Here is a 15,907-nt window from a genome sequence, read left to right as displayed (position 1 = left end):
TTAATTTAGACAAAGGGAGCAGTTAAAATGATCGTTAATATATTTTATTTTTTATATTTAACTTTTTTAATTTAGTATAGCATCTCAAAGTTTATTCTCTTACTCCTGCGGTTTTTAAATTTAAGTAAAATTGACTTTTTGGATTCATTAATTTAAGGGAAAAATACACTAACCTCCCTTAAGCTTTGTGCAAATGTCACTCACACCCCCCTCTATTTTCTCACATGACAAATACCTCCCCTGCTGTTAGAGCAGTCTAGTTCCGTTAAAAAAAGTTCTAATCTCGCAACTTTTCAGTTATCTCCTAGAAAATAATACCCACACTCTCTTCCACCATGAAAGCATCTTGCAATACTTAAAATATACAATTGATTTTTTGGGTTCTCGTGTGTTTCCATTCCTTAATGGTGTGTTTCTAGTGATTATTTTTTGTTTCTATTTGTTGTCCGCTCCTATCCACATGTTGATTCAGATCATTTTCTCACCTTTTTTTTTTTTGCAATCCCTTTTTTGGGATAAAAATTGACAAAACCAAATTAATAGGTTTATACTCTGCAACGGTTTTATGGGGCTTTATCTTCAATGAAAATAGTTTCAACTATGATAATAGAGATTTAAAATGCCTTTAAAAGCCTTGAAAATAATGATGGCAGCGCTAGATATTTGGGGAAAAAAAGCCTTGAAAAGCTTACAACAATGGCAGTAATATTTGGTGGTTTAGTGGAGGAAGATGATTCTCATCTCATCCATTGAAAATAATGACGTTGTTAACGGATTGTTAACAGTGTTAAGTCACAAAGGGAGGTTTTTAACTATTTTAAGAGAATTTAAGGGAGGTTCATGTCTATTATAAAACTAAAGGGGGTCTTTGTGTTATTTAAAGATATCTTAGGGGAGGTCAATGTAATTATCCCTTAATTTAATGATGTATGTGGTTCATAATATAGACCACATACATTATTAAATGAATGAACCTAAAAAGTAAATTTTGCTTATGTTTAAAAACGGATGGAGTATCAGTTATGAGGTGAGCAGATTCTCTCCTGTGACTGTAGAGTTCAGTGAGATCTAAGTCATTCATTTTCAACTACTCTATGCGGGACCCTCAGCATTAAAATAATTAAATGGTATTGATGTCCACTGTTCTCTCTCAAGTGAAAATTTCACTGGAGGGGATCTGCACCCAGTTATGAGTACTATCGATATGAATACAAGAAGATATGGTTGAGGAAATGTTGCTGACCATCTGAGTAAATAAGGCACGCAGTACAAAATTTGTAAGAGGGTTATAAAGGAATTGACTTAATTCAATTCTTTCTATCTCTTTCAAGCATTAATAAATGCAATGTTAGAGAAAGAGAGAGAGAATACGCACGAGTACATAGTTGCCATTGCCGCCAATTATTAATTAAATGTGGTTTTGTCCATAAAATTTCATATAACACTTAATAAGTACCAGAGGAGGAGTTTATCAACAAAAAAAAAAAATCCGAGAAGTAATACTTTTTTGTACACCCTCCGGTCACTAATATAAGCAAAAATTCATTTTTTAGATACATTCAATTAATGATGTATGTGGTCTTTATTATATGTCACATACATCATTAATTGAATGTATCTAAAAAGTGAATTTTTGCTTATATTAGTGACCAGAGGGTGTATATAAATATATATTCAATGTTAACTTTTTTATTTTATATTCATGTATAATTATACTATTTTGGTAGTATTAATAAATGATATATTTGAACAAATAAATAATAAATACATCTAAAAAATTATTTTATTTTTTGAAGAAAAATGCATTTAAAAGTTTGTAGTGTCTTATATTTAGGTGGAAATATGTTTTTTTACATGATATTCCAGTTAGAGCCGGAGAGGCAGTAAAATTACATGACATAACTTTGCTTCTCTTTTTCTATAACATCTTTAATCACTGATTATCTCATTTTATATATTATTCTCTATATATTAAATAATTACGAGTATTATTTGCAAATCAATAGTTAATACAACAACACCAACAACAATCAAGTTTTGTCCCACTAAGTGGGTTCGGCTACATGAATCAAATTACGCCAGAGTGTTCTATCATAAACCATATTTGAATCCAACTCATTGACCTCTAAATCCTTTCTAATGGTTTCTTTTATAGTTTTCATATATATGTCTTCCTCTACCTCTTTTGACCTGACTCTCCTCCATCTTATATACTCTTCTTACAACGGCATCTATGAGTCTTTTCTCTACATGCAAAAACCATCTAATCTTATTTTCTACCAACTTTTCTACTATAGGTGTTATCCCCACTCTCCCTAATGGTGTCATTCTCAAACCTATCATGTCTAGTCTTACCGCTCATCCAGCGCAACATCCTCATATCCGCTACACTTACTCGATTCCCTTTTAAAAGTATTTTTAGAAGTATTTTTTTAAGGGATCAACCTTTAAATAGTTAAATGCACAATTTTTAAAATGAATAATTTTATGTTTAACTCCTGAATATGTGTCCATATAGCACATGTTAACATTTATTTTATATTTATATAGTATTTAAATTAAAATTAAATAAGACAAATTTTTAAGGTGGAGGACCATAACATCTCTTGCCCCTCAGTGTCTTCGCCTGAGGAGTAAAACTATATATGGTGGATGTATCAAAGTGTTGCAACCACCCGAGGAGTAAATAGGGCATGCAATTCATGTAAGTTGACATCAATCAATGGCATTGATGCATCGTAATCGAAAAATTGTGAATATTTTACTCAACACTTAACACAAATTAGCTACATTAGTAAAGTTTCAAATGGAGTAAAATTAGTTTGTGGATACCACTTGCAAATTTATATGCCTAATTTTCACTGGTTATTGGTTAAATTACCCAATTTCTTCATAGGCAACTTAAATCTCACTTTAAAAATATTCAAAACTGAAAACTTCATTTCGTGATAAAATGTAAAGAATCAATGAAGATTCCTTAGAGGAAAAAATTAAAGAGTCAAAACATACGTTGTGAATATTACAAAAAACGGTAGTAAATTAGCATTCAATACAAGCAAAAGAATGAAAGAAACATAACGTAAAATTGAGAAACACGAAAAATATGCAATGAGAAACTCTATAAATTGTTATCGATAATGGTTGGTTTATTTGAGCAATAGAGAAAGAAGAGGGAAATGAAATGACAATAAAGCTCTAACTAGATAATAGTACAAAAGATTTTTTAGCAAATATATCAAATTAATGAATTAATTGAGATTATTGCATTTAAAAAAATATTGTTTGTTATTTCTTTTAATTTAGTCCATTCAAATCTATATAGTACAGACAAATCTAATAACACAAAATCTAAACTTAAATTAGTTTTTTCCACCCTTTAATTCAATATATACTTTGAATATAATAAAATCTTGGAACTAGAGCCTAGGCAGGTCATGGATAACACTGCTATGAAAGGGTGACAATAATGTTTAACTAACAGATCTCATTTCATCTCTCTGTCTTGTGTATAGCATGCAAAAAAATTCTTTCACATACAAGGACATAAGAAATATGGAATACTTAAGTTCTTTGTTGAGTTTGTTTTTTCTTTTTGCTATTTTGGTGTTCTATGTAACCAATGGAGAACCTCTAGTTCCAGCGTTTTTCATATTTGGAGACTCGATTGTGGATGTTGGCAGCAACAACAACAACCTACAAACTGTTGTTAAAGCAAACTTTTTTCCATATGAAAGAGACTTTGTGACTCACAATCCAACCGGAAGAATGTCCAATGGAAGGCTAGTTGTAGACTATGCTTGTGATTTTTCTGTCCCCTCAAAATCTACATTGTCAATTTATTTTATTTCAAAATGAACATTTGTAGTCGGCTTTAAATTGTCAGTTTGTTGCATGCTAGTAAGATTAAGACAGTTTAGCGGTCTCCAGGCGACGACACTATAAAATTTGCTATAAGTGTCCTACTTTTTTTTGTCTAGTACTTGATTTTTTTTTACAAGAACTAGTATATGCTCTATATATGTTAATTTATTGCAGCGGAATTCGCTGGATTTACATCTTATCAACCAGCTTACCTGAATTTAAATACCAAAGGAAGCAACATCTTGAATGGTGCCAACTTTGCCTCATCTGGTTCTGGTTACCATTATACCACGACAATAAAATATGTAAATAAACAAATTCCAATCCCCCTTCTCTCTCTCTCTCTCTCTCTCTCTCTCTCTCTCTCTCTCTCTCTCAGTTTTTTATTGTGTGTTGCATGAAATGAATATATTAATGAGCAATTCTTATTATTTATCGAGGAAAAAACCTTTGTTGTGTGTGTTTCATGCGTGTAGCATGTAGTTCCATTAATGAATCAACTGGAACTCTACAAGGATTGCCAGAAGGAACTGGTGGAAATAGTAGGGAAATCAAATGCAACATCAATTATATCTGGTGCAACATATCTTCTTGTTGCAGGGTTTGGTGATTTTGGGCAAAATTATTACATAAACCCAATCCTCCGTAGCCAGTATAGAACTTATCAATTCTCAGACGTTCTTATGCAATACTACTCTAATTTCATTCAGACATGCCCCTCTCAACATTGTATCTTGCCTTAAAAAACATTTAAATTATGATTGGTTAGAATGGGAGGTAATGAGAAAGAGAGATTATTTTAACCTAAATTTTGGGAGGGAATGAAATTCTAGCTTACTTGTTTTAAATGTTCTGTCAGATGTTTTAACGTTTGCAGTGTTCCGTTTAATGTTCCAACATCGTGCAATAAAACAGAAGTATAAACAAGAAAAATAAATGACAAGAAAGTAAAGAACATAGTGAGTTTGTTGACCCAGTTCAGCACAACACGCTTACATCTGGGGGCTACTAAGCCAGGAAGGAAATCCACTAGTGTAGTCCTTATTCAATAGCTCTCAGCAAACTCCTCGTTTACACTATATGACCTAGGACCTACCCGTCTAGACTTCAACCTAGGAACTCCTAGATCTGAGATCCCATCTCACTATCCTAATGGTCAGTCACTGCCCCAGTGACCTATCAGACCTCAACTAAAACAAGAGTAGAAGTTACCTTCCAACACAATCAACTAGAACCTTGTTTCACAACTTCGGTCTAGTGCACAAGAGTATCAAACTCACACACTCAGTCCTAAATAAGTATCACAGACGACACAAGAAAGGTACACAGTAAGAGATTCTAGACTTGCATCACAAACGATACAAGAACATAATACATGAAGACTCAAACCCTAAAAATCTAAACTTTTTAGTATGACGGCTTGAATGAGCAATTAGGTATTGAAGTCTTCATTTTATACTGAAGCAGCTTGGGCTAAATAAATCATTGGGCTTCAGTAACTTGCAGATCGGTTCAGCTAACCTGCAAAACAAGAATAAAAAACTATTCTGGAAAGTCCTAAAATGTCAGAACATTTATAGGAGCGTTCCAAATAATAACAAATATTTCCTAAAATAAAATATCTACTTTAGAAATATTCCAACATCTTACAGAATTGTCTAACCACATGTTGGAACATTGGTTCCAACTTACTGAACAAGGATATTTGTTTTAGCAATAATGCAGCCAACACAAATACCCAACAATCTCCCCTTTTGGCAACTTTTTGGCTAAAACAAATTAAGGCCAATACTAATAAAACAGAGGGATACACATGACCATTTCTCCAAGAGCATGAACCCATACCTATGAAGAAACAGCCAACACATAGAATCCAAAGAGATACCATAGATACACTTCCTCAAGTCATCACGAACACATATTCAAGAAGAAGAAGTAGTAGGTAGTATCACTCTAGAGATAGCAAGAGTGTGCATACATAGAATACCTCACGCATCTTCAATCACAGCTTCAGCTGGCAGAGGTATTACACTGGATCAGAGACATGCAGCAGCGGATCAGATCAATAGCATAGTCTCAAGAGCAAAGGAAAAATAAATTCATGAGCTACAACTAGGGAACATAAGTTCTTGTACAGAGGATGTTCCAACATCCTTCACCAGTAGAGCAGAGGAAAAATAAATTCCTATGCCACATTCAGGGAAAGCAGATTCCCATACAGAAGTAGAGAGAAGCAAGTTCTCTCAAGAGCAGAGGAAAACCGAGTTCCAATGCTACAGATATAGGATGTTCCATCATCCGTCAGACAAGAGTTCCTGCCACACATAGAGGCAAGGGAAAAAATAAATTTCTCATACCTACAGAGTGCTGTCACCAACCAACCATAGAAGCACATAAAGATTAATTCCTACACTTACATGTGACAGACTTGGATGCCTTCAGAGAACTGTTACCAACAGCATATAGAAGCAAGGGAAAAATAAATTCCCATACTTACAAGTTACAGACACAGATGTCTGAACTTCTGACTCAACATCCTTCACCCAGCTTGGACTTAGCACAAGCACACATAGAAGTATCACTCCCCCTGAATATATGAACTTTGACTGACTACTTATAGGAATATTCCATTACTCCCCCTGAATACATGCATACAGAAAATTTGAACCCTTAACAAGCTCCTAATGCATAGACATTCACACTTTAGGATCTGGGCATAAGACATTCAAGGAATATTCACAAACTAGCAATCCTATCAGCAGATATGTAACACCCCGTTTTTCCAACATAAAATTTTTTTAAATAAAAATCAGAGTTTAACAACTTTAAACGGAATGCTACACTTCTTAAAAATTCATAAACTGAATAAATAACAATTTATTATTCAAAATCATTTAACATAAGTATTTCAAAACTTCGCAGCGGAATTGGTTCAATCAACATAAAAAGTCTTGGCATGCAGGCCTCATCATGAAATCTCATAAAGTCTTTGTTCATCATTTATTTCATGAAAATTCAAAAGCAATACGTAAGGAACAGAAAACAGTAGCATAATTTCCATCCCGTTACGTATCAGAGCACCTAAGGACACATAGTGAGGAGTCCACTCACGACCATGCCTATTCTTGATTACCTGCAAGCATACGAAGGGCAACATTTTCAAGCAGAAGGGGTGAGATTTCTCGAACAATAATATTAAGCAGGTAACTCATTAATTACATTTAACAACTTAAGCTCCATATAATTCAACAATTATATTCAAATACATAGTTAGTCATCAATTCATATTAGCAATATATGTCATCACAATCATAAACAATCATAATCATATTCACATGTGATAGGGCCAAACCGCAAGTGCACGGCCTATTGAAGTAATAGTAGTAAGTAGAGTATCGTTCCGCTAGGGAGTTGGTCAATCTAATTAAATTTTAGAAAATGATTAGAGGAGAAAGAAATAAGAAGTTGGAGAGTGTAGTTTTTGAAAGTAAATAATAATAATATTAAAAAGCCTCAGGATCATTGATTCATCATAATAACAAATATTTTCACAAGCAAGCCTTAAACTTATAATTATACGTTAATCTTAATTACTAAGGACAAGTTTCTCTTTAGCATATCACAGCTCCTCTCGAAGTCAGTGAGTGTATCCCTCCAACAACCACACCTATTCTCATGGGTGATTGCCTTTGGGACCCTTGAAGATCGAAACTTTATGTGTCCCAAGGTTTGCTAGACTATTCTCATGTTTCGCAAACCTTGTCTAAATTCACTTGCTCGGATATCAAAGCTCCGCGTTCGCTTTATGAATTGATATCTGTGATGATGAATTAACCATTATCAAACCCTCCGCGTTCGCTTCCACAGTTTGATAATAATTAATTCATGTTAAAATGGTGAATTTAGATTAGGAATTAAGGTAACAAATAATTAGGGTTTAAGGCTTGGCTTGATCCGGATTACTTCATTAAACTTATCCAATGATCCCAAGACAAAGAAGTCTACTCACTCATGTTCATCGTAGACATGGGGGAAGAAGAGAGAATGCGTTAAAAGTAAATTGCAAAGAAGAAAGTAAATAAAGTAAAGAACTTTTATTGAAATAAAGACTTGAAATATTCAAAGTAAAGGTGAATGTTTATGGTGGAGAGCTACTCTATTTATAGCTTTACAATTGACTTAGAAACTAAGCAACTAAAGGGATAAAACGATAAAGCTGCAACAGGGTAACTTGGGCCCGAAGAAAAAGCTGCAAAAGTGAATCTGGGGACGGGCACGGCCGTGCCACATGTTGGCATGGGCCGTGCCAAGCTTCTGACTTTGGGGGAACATATTTTTGTCCCGTATCTTCGTATTCTTGCGCTGTATTTGCTCCAGTCCTCTTTCTTTCGCTCGAAGGCACCTTCCACCATATATTCGTTCCTAAAATAAAATAAAAGACAATTTAAAGTAAAATATTCTAAAAGGAAATAAAATGCAATAAAATAAAATCAAATCTTAAATAAAACTAAACTAAATAATGCATTAAATTAGACTATTCTATGACTCATCAAACTCCCCCACACTTGAATCTTTGCTTGTCCTTAAGCAAAAGGCAACAGACATAGTAGCAACAAAAGATTTATTCATGGCAATATTAAGAACACATGTCTCAAAAGAAAGGCCTTGCTTCAAGTACACTAATTACAATTTCAAAAACTTCTCATGAACCTATTCTACCCAACATCAAGTCTCAAGTGAGTGTGTGTGTGTGTGCAGTCCAACCCTTTTATTGCTCCTGTATAAGACAGATATTATGAGGAATAGGTTCTATCCTTAATGCTAAAGTAACCAAGAAAAGTCATTTCTTCATTTCATATAAGAGTGATGGGAATTTAAGTTAAAATCAGATTAGATTAACAATTAAGCACAAGGGGCTGCAGATGCTTAGGGGCTATCTATCCTCGTAGGAAGTCTTCTCGGATGTAATTGTCCTTTCCCCCTAGATTCAAAATCACCCTAAGCAGTGCTGCAAAATTTTATTTGTTTCATCTCCGCGTAGGAAGTCTTTTTGGATGTAATTGTCCTTTCCCCCTAGCATTGATGAATTTGTTTTACTTTAAGTTCAAATTAGGGAGTCACCACCACAATTAGGAAGTTATGGATTGTCCTTTCCCCCACATGTTGGTGCCATTCTCCCGCCCCATTATAACTTTAACAATTAAGCATATAACAATCAAGAACATTTGATTAATTTCCCACACAAACTTATACTACTTTTACTCTTAAGACTTTAAAGGGTCTAAGTTAAAACTAAAGATAGAACGTGTTCCTTAAAATACCTATTCATACATTTGCTTAAGGATTGCAACCGAGTGATTTTCTCATTGGAGATTTTCACAATAAAACAAGACATGGGTATAGCAAGAACATAAGAAACACAAGAAACTACTTTCATGTACAAGAAGCAACCTTTAAAGAAGAGACAAAACAAAAAATTTTCATGCCATATTTTACATTAAAAACAAGCTACTAGTCATGCCTTTCACTATAAAAACAAAACAAAAGAATAAAGTTCAAGGGAGTTTGGACACTACGACTCTAGACACTTTATTAGGCCCCCCCACACTTAGGGGAAGCATTGTCCTCAATGATTCAAAAAGAAAAGAAATTAAAAAGAAGAAGAAGAAGAAGAAAGAAGGAGTAGTAGAGAGAGAGGAGAGAAGGGAAGAGAGGAAGATGAAAGCTCACAATTTATTGAGGTCCGTATGGAGGACCTTGAAGTTGGAGGTGTTGCATCATCCGACGGAGCATCTCATTATTTTCATCATTGACACGGTTGTCCCGTTGAACTTCATTGCGAAGGACGGAGATCTCAACACCTTGCCTTTGTTGCTCGGTGCTCATCCTCTCGATTTCATTGTGAATCCATGTCCATCTTTGATTTTCATTAAGCTCACTGGCTTCATGGCCATGGTGCCCCTCTTGGTGCAAGGTAGCACCCTCTCCCATGTCATGGTGCAAGTTAGCATCATCTCCTTCATCATCTTGCTGCTCTAGAACCTGCACATCATCAACATACAACCAATTTTCTTCCACCTCGGTGGTAGTCCGAGATGGGTTAGGAAGTAAAAACAAGATAGGCACATTTAGCTTGAGTTGGTAATGGAGGGGTGGACGTTGTTTAATGAAGTTCATAGCAATGAGGGTATCTATGTTGAGTCTATTGTTACCCTCAATGGGTTTGATCCCCTCATCTTCACCTACTCCAAAACACCTAGCTATGTATGTAATGATGCCACCCACCACTATGTCACCCTTACCGGCTGGTTTATTACCTAAGAAGTCTAGGTAGTCAATCAAATAGAAACATGTGTTAACGGGGTGGTTGTGGAGCATTGCCCATAACATGAACAACTCATTGGTTCTAGTATTTCCTAGCTCGGTTCTACCCCAAATAGTGCAAGCCATTACCCTTTGGAGGTACCTAAGTACGGGGTTGTGGATGTTGCTAGCTTTGTTGGCTCTAGGAACATAGTTGGAAACGCCGGTGATACGTGTCCAAAAGGCAGCTGGGTCATAGTTAACCGGTTTTAGACTAAGATCCCAATGATCATGAATATATCCTTCATTTGCAAAACCTAAGGCCTCACAAAAGTGCTGAAGTGACATGTCATAATCAATATTCATCAACCGGAAAACAACTCTATGGTTAGGGTTATCATAATCCAACTTATCTTTGGTAAAAACTATTGAGCTCAAGAATTCATAAGTGAAATTTTCATAACCCCGCATAGGTTTCAGCAAATCAGTCCAACCTAACTTTCCTATCAGCCTAGAAACATCATCAAAAAGCTCTAGCACATCCAAAGTATTGAGATCAGGATAACGAGAAGGATGCAAGTGTTTAGAGATTAGATTTTTATACCTGTCCCTTTGCTTGTTGTTTTTGAACTGGATTCCATGATTCTTCACTTGTGCTTGCTTCTTTGGGGGAGGTCCTCCTTGAGAGCTTGCTGGTTCCTTACCACTTCTTCTTGAAGCCATTGACCCTTGTTGCAATTGGTTTGAAGTTTTAGGGTTTGGGAAGATTTTTGGTGGAAAGGATTGATTTAGGGTTGGGGTTGATGTTTTAAGGAAGGTTTGTTGGTTTGGATGTGGAGATTGGTTAAGGTTTTGTGGTGTTTGGGTTAGGTTTTGAAAGATTAGGGTTTTGGTGAATTATGGGTTTGGATGGATGAAAGATATTTTTGATTGGTGGTTTTTGTTTTGGAAGAAGTTTGTGGTTGATTGGTGAAAGAATTGAGTGATTTGGTTAAGTTTTGAGGGAGATATGAGGGTTTGAAGGTTTGAAGGTTATGGAGGTTTAGAATGAAGTTTGAAAGATGAAAGAGGGTTGTTGTTTGTGAATGAGGAAGAAGAAAGAAAAATTTGTATATATGGGCAACAAGAGGTCGGGCACGGCCGTGCCACCTATTGGCACGGGCCGTGCCATCTTCCTGACTTCATCCATCACTTTTGTTCTTAAAAACTTGGCACGGCCGTGCCATACCTAGCACGGGCCGTGCCACCTTTCTGGTCCTGGGGGCTTCAGAATTTTTCAATTTCTCGATTTTTTTCGAATCACACTTGGACAATTACCTACAAAACAACTTAAAACAAAGAAAAACAAAACAAAAGCGATTAAATGCGTGGGTTGCCTCCCACGAAGCGCTCTTTTAGTGTCATTAGCTTGACGGTTAGAAAGAGTCCTAAGAATGGATCAAAGATATCATATTGTGTAGATGACGCTATAAAACGTCCTTTCACAACATGATCGTTAAGCATACAACAAGAGTAAAGAGCGGGACCTTTCATAACATTTTCCAACTCAAATCCTACCATCTTATCACTCACTTGAAAGACTATCCTACCGTTCTTGACATCTATAAGTGCTCCCGCAGTGGCTAGGAAAGGTCTACCTAGGATTATGGGGATGTCTTCGTCCTCCGCAATGTTAACGACTACAAAACCAGTTGGGATATATATCCCTTCTATCTTAACGGGTATGTCCTCGACAAATCCTACAAGTTTCATGGTAGAACGATCAGCTAGCTTCAACTCTATTTCGGTAGGTTTCAATTCTCCTATCCCTATCCTTTTAAGAAGAGACAAAGGCAGCAAACTAACACTAGCTCCTAAGTCATATAAGGCTTTGTTTATGGTTTCATTCCCAATTTCACACGGTATGGCAAAGCTACCTGGATCTCTAAGCTTAGGGGGTGCTTCTTGGATGATTGCACTAGTTTCCTTGGCCAAGGCTATTGTCTCATTATGCTCTATAGCCCTTTTCTTTGAAAAAATTTCCTTTAAAAACTTGGCATATAGAGGCATCCTAGACAAAGCTTCAGCAAAGGGAAGTTTAATGCAAATCTTCCTAAGTATGTTAACAAATTTTTCAAACTTACCCTCTAGTTTAAGCTTATCAAGATTTAAGGGTAATGGAGTTTTGTTTTCTTCAAGCGGTTTTGCTTCTTCTATCACAATTTTATCACCTAAAGGCTTGACACTTTCTTTCCCAATGTTTTTAACCTTAGCAAAAGTTTCGCCTAACTTACTACCCCCCAAAAGATATGACATTAACTTGGGCTTTGGGATTGGCTTCGGTTTGACCAGGAAAGACTCCCGGTGTTTGGGAAGAGGTAGCCACTTGTTGGGCTATTTGAGCGATTTGAGTTTCAAGCACTTTAGAGTGAGTAACAATAGAATCAACCTTGGTATTGAGCTTGGAAAGAGAATCATTCAGAAATCCGGTTTGGTTTTTAAGTTCTTGAAGTTGTTTAGTTTGGTTGGCAATAGAATTTTCCAACAAAATTTCCAAATTGGATTTCTGATTGAATCTTTGGTTGTTTGCATAACCGGGTGGTGCTACTTGTCCATAGGGATTTTGGTTTTTATAAAAATTTTGATTTTGTCGCATCCCTTGGTTGTATTGAGCATAATTCATTTGCTCAACACCATTAATAGCACTACCTAGTTGGCAATCAACACCAGCATGACCAGTTATGCCACATATTTCACAAGAAGGAGTAGAAGCAGAATTGATAGCACTAACATTGAGTTTTTCAAGTTTTTCGGTTAGTGTATCAATTTTAGAAGCAAGGTGGTCATAGTTAGAGACTTCGTACATACCTGCCTCCTTTTTGGAGGATGAAGAAATAGTGATGGCTCTCTCGTCGGTCCATTTGTAATGATTTTGAGCCATGTCTTCAATCAAGGCATACGCCTCCGTGTAGTTCTTGTTCATAAGTGCTCCAGCTGCATCAACAGACATCTTAGTGGTATAAGACAAGCCATTATAAAAAGTGCGGACTATAAGCCACTTCTCTAGGCCATGGTGGGGACAAAGTCTTAGCATTTCTTTGAAACGCTCCCACGCATCGTAGAGAGATTCCCCATCTTTTTGGTTGAACTGCGTGATTTGGTCTCTAAGTTTAGCGGTTTTAGATGGTGGAAAGAAACGGGCAAGGAATGCTTGCCTCATCTGATCCCATGAGGTAATGGAACCGACTTCGAGGGAATGGAACCAAGCGCTAGCTCTATCCCTTAAGGAAAAGGGAAAGAGATGAAGTCTTACGACTTCTTGGTTCTCCTTCATGGTTCCACTAATTCGTAGGAAAACAGAGATGTGAAGATTGGGATCCTCAGTGGGGGATCCCGAGAATTGGTTTTGCTGCACCAAGTTAAGTAGGGCAGGCTTAATTTCGAAATTGTCATCCTCAACCGTTGGGTACACAATAACAGCTTGTGGCTCAGCCGTAGACGGCGTTGCATACTCTTTGAGAGTGCGATTGGCCATGGCGATGTTATTTCATGCGTCTCTCTTTCGTTTATGCAAATACCTTTCGATCTCGTTGATTATTACAACTCGATTTCTGGTTTTTCGCATAAAAAATTGAGAACCCAAGAAGTTAACGATAACAAAAAAAATAAAAGGCTAAAAATAAAAAGAAAGAGAAAAGAGAAAGAAGAAGAGAGAATTCTAATCACTAAGAAAAAGCTAATTAAATTAGTTAACTCCCCGGCAACGGCGCCAAAAACTTGATAGGGCCAAACCGCAAGTGCACGGCCTATCGAAGTAATAGTAGTAAGTAGAGTATCGTTCCGCTAGGGAGTTGGTCAATCTAATTAACTTTTAGAAAATGATTAGAGGAGAAAGAAATAAGAAGTTGGAGAGTGCAGTTTTTGAAAGTAAATAATAATAATATTAAAAAGCCTCGGGATCATTGGTTCATCATAATAACAAATCTTTTCACAAGCAAGCCTTAAACTTATAATTATACGTTAATCTTAATTACTAAGGACAAGTTTCTCTTTAGCATATCACAGCTCCTCTCGAAGTCAGTGAGTGTATCCCTCCAACAACCACACCTATTCTCATGGGTGATTGCCTTTGGGACCCTTGAAGATCGAAACTTTATGTGTCCCAAGGTTTGCTAGACTATTCTCATGTTTCGCAAACCTTGTCTAAATTCACTTGCTCGGATATCAAAGCTCCACGTTCGCTTTATGAAACCCTCCGCGTTCGCTTCCACAGTTTGATAATAATTAATTCATGTTAAAACGGTGAATTTAGATTAGGAATTAAGGTAACAAATAATTAGGGTTTAAGGCTTGGCTTGATCCGGATTACGTCATTAGACTTATCCAACGATCCCAAGACAAAGAAGTCTACTCACTCATGTTCATCGTAGACATGGGGGAAGAAGAGAGAATGCGATAAAAGTAAATTGCAAAGAAGAAAGTAAATAAAGTAAAGAACTTTTATTGAAATAAAGACTTGAAATATTCAAAGTAAAGGTGAATGTTTATGGTGGAGAGCTACTCTATTTATAGCTTTACAATTGACTTACAAACTAAGCAACTAAAGGGATAAAACGGTAAAGCTGCAACAGGGTAACTTGGGCCCGAAGAAAAAGCAGCAAAAGTGAATCTGGGGACGGGCACGGCCGTGCCACATGTTGGCACGGGCCGTGCCAAGCTTCTGACTTTGGGGGAACATATTTTTGTCCCGTATCTTCGTATTCTTGCGCTGTATTTGCTCCAGTCCTCTTTCTTTCGCTCCAAGGCACCTTCCACCATATATTCGTTCCTAAAATAAAATAAAAGACAATTTAAAGTAAAATATTCTAAAAGGAAATAAAATGCAATAAAATCAAATCAAATCTTAAATAAAACTAAACTAAATAATGCATTAAATTAGACTATTCTATGACTCATCAACATGTCATCATAATCATAAACATCATCTTATAGCATCCTAAGTACAAACACAACGTCATCATGTATCATCATAATTATATTCATTTACATCACATATCATCATATCATAATTTACATAACATCTTATCATAAATCACATAACATCATATCATGAATCGCATAACACCTTATCATAAATCACATAACGTCTTATCATGAATCACATAACATCTTATCACAAATAATAATCGTGTCTTATCACAAATAATAATCGTGTGGCATTGTAGCATCAACATAAACATCATAATCATTCATCATCTTAAACATCGTAATCGTTCATCATAGCACTTCATTAATAACTCATCAACTTGACATCTTAACATCTTAACAACTTGACAACTTGGATATCTTAACATCTTAAATCATCTTAAATCATCTTAGACATCTTGATAATGCAAATGCATGTGGTACCAATACAGGGCATCAAGCCCCCAACATATATGAGCGTAAATAGGCTCTTCAGGGCATCAAGCCCCCAACAAAAGTGAGCAAAAGCTCCAGGGCATCAAGCCCTCACCAATCGTTGTTTTATCTTGGTTTTCGGGTGTCAAACATTGATTACGTTTGAACCTTTCCAACCGGTGATATCTTATTTTTTCTTGGGAAGGGAAAAAGTAAGCAAAACCCTTGAGAATCGAGGTCCGGGAGTTGTTTTCGCTACAGGAAGGTGTTAGGCACCCATAACGACTATAGTATCCTATAGGAACCGTCTTTAATTTCTACGCGCGCGCTCTATTTTTAAATGCTATTTTGAAAAGTATTTATT

At 36.1% G+C, this 15,907-nt stretch overlaps 1 non-coding gene across 1 annotated transcript; it reads left to right on the top strand.

Moving 5' to 3' along the window:
• Window positions 1–13,208: 13,208 nt before the first annotated feature.
• LOC146899052 (small nucleolar RNA R71) lies at window positions 13,209–13,315 on the top strand. The gene has a single exon (XR_015024328.1). It is a non-coding gene; the product is annotated as a small nucleolar RNA R71 (small nucleolar RNA).
• Window positions 13,316–15,907: the final 2,592 nt, after the last annotated feature.

This window comes from Medicago sativa, chromosome 8 (genome assembly GCF_051527215.1).
Source record: "Medicago sativa cultivar Bolivia chromosome 8, Bolivia_mono, whole genome shotgun sequence".
Classification (NCBI taxonomy): domain Eukaryota; kingdom Viridiplantae; phylum Streptophyta; class Magnoliopsida; order Fabales; family Fabaceae; genus Medicago; species Medicago sativa.
This window is presented reverse-complemented; position numbering and strand designations above follow the sequence as displayed.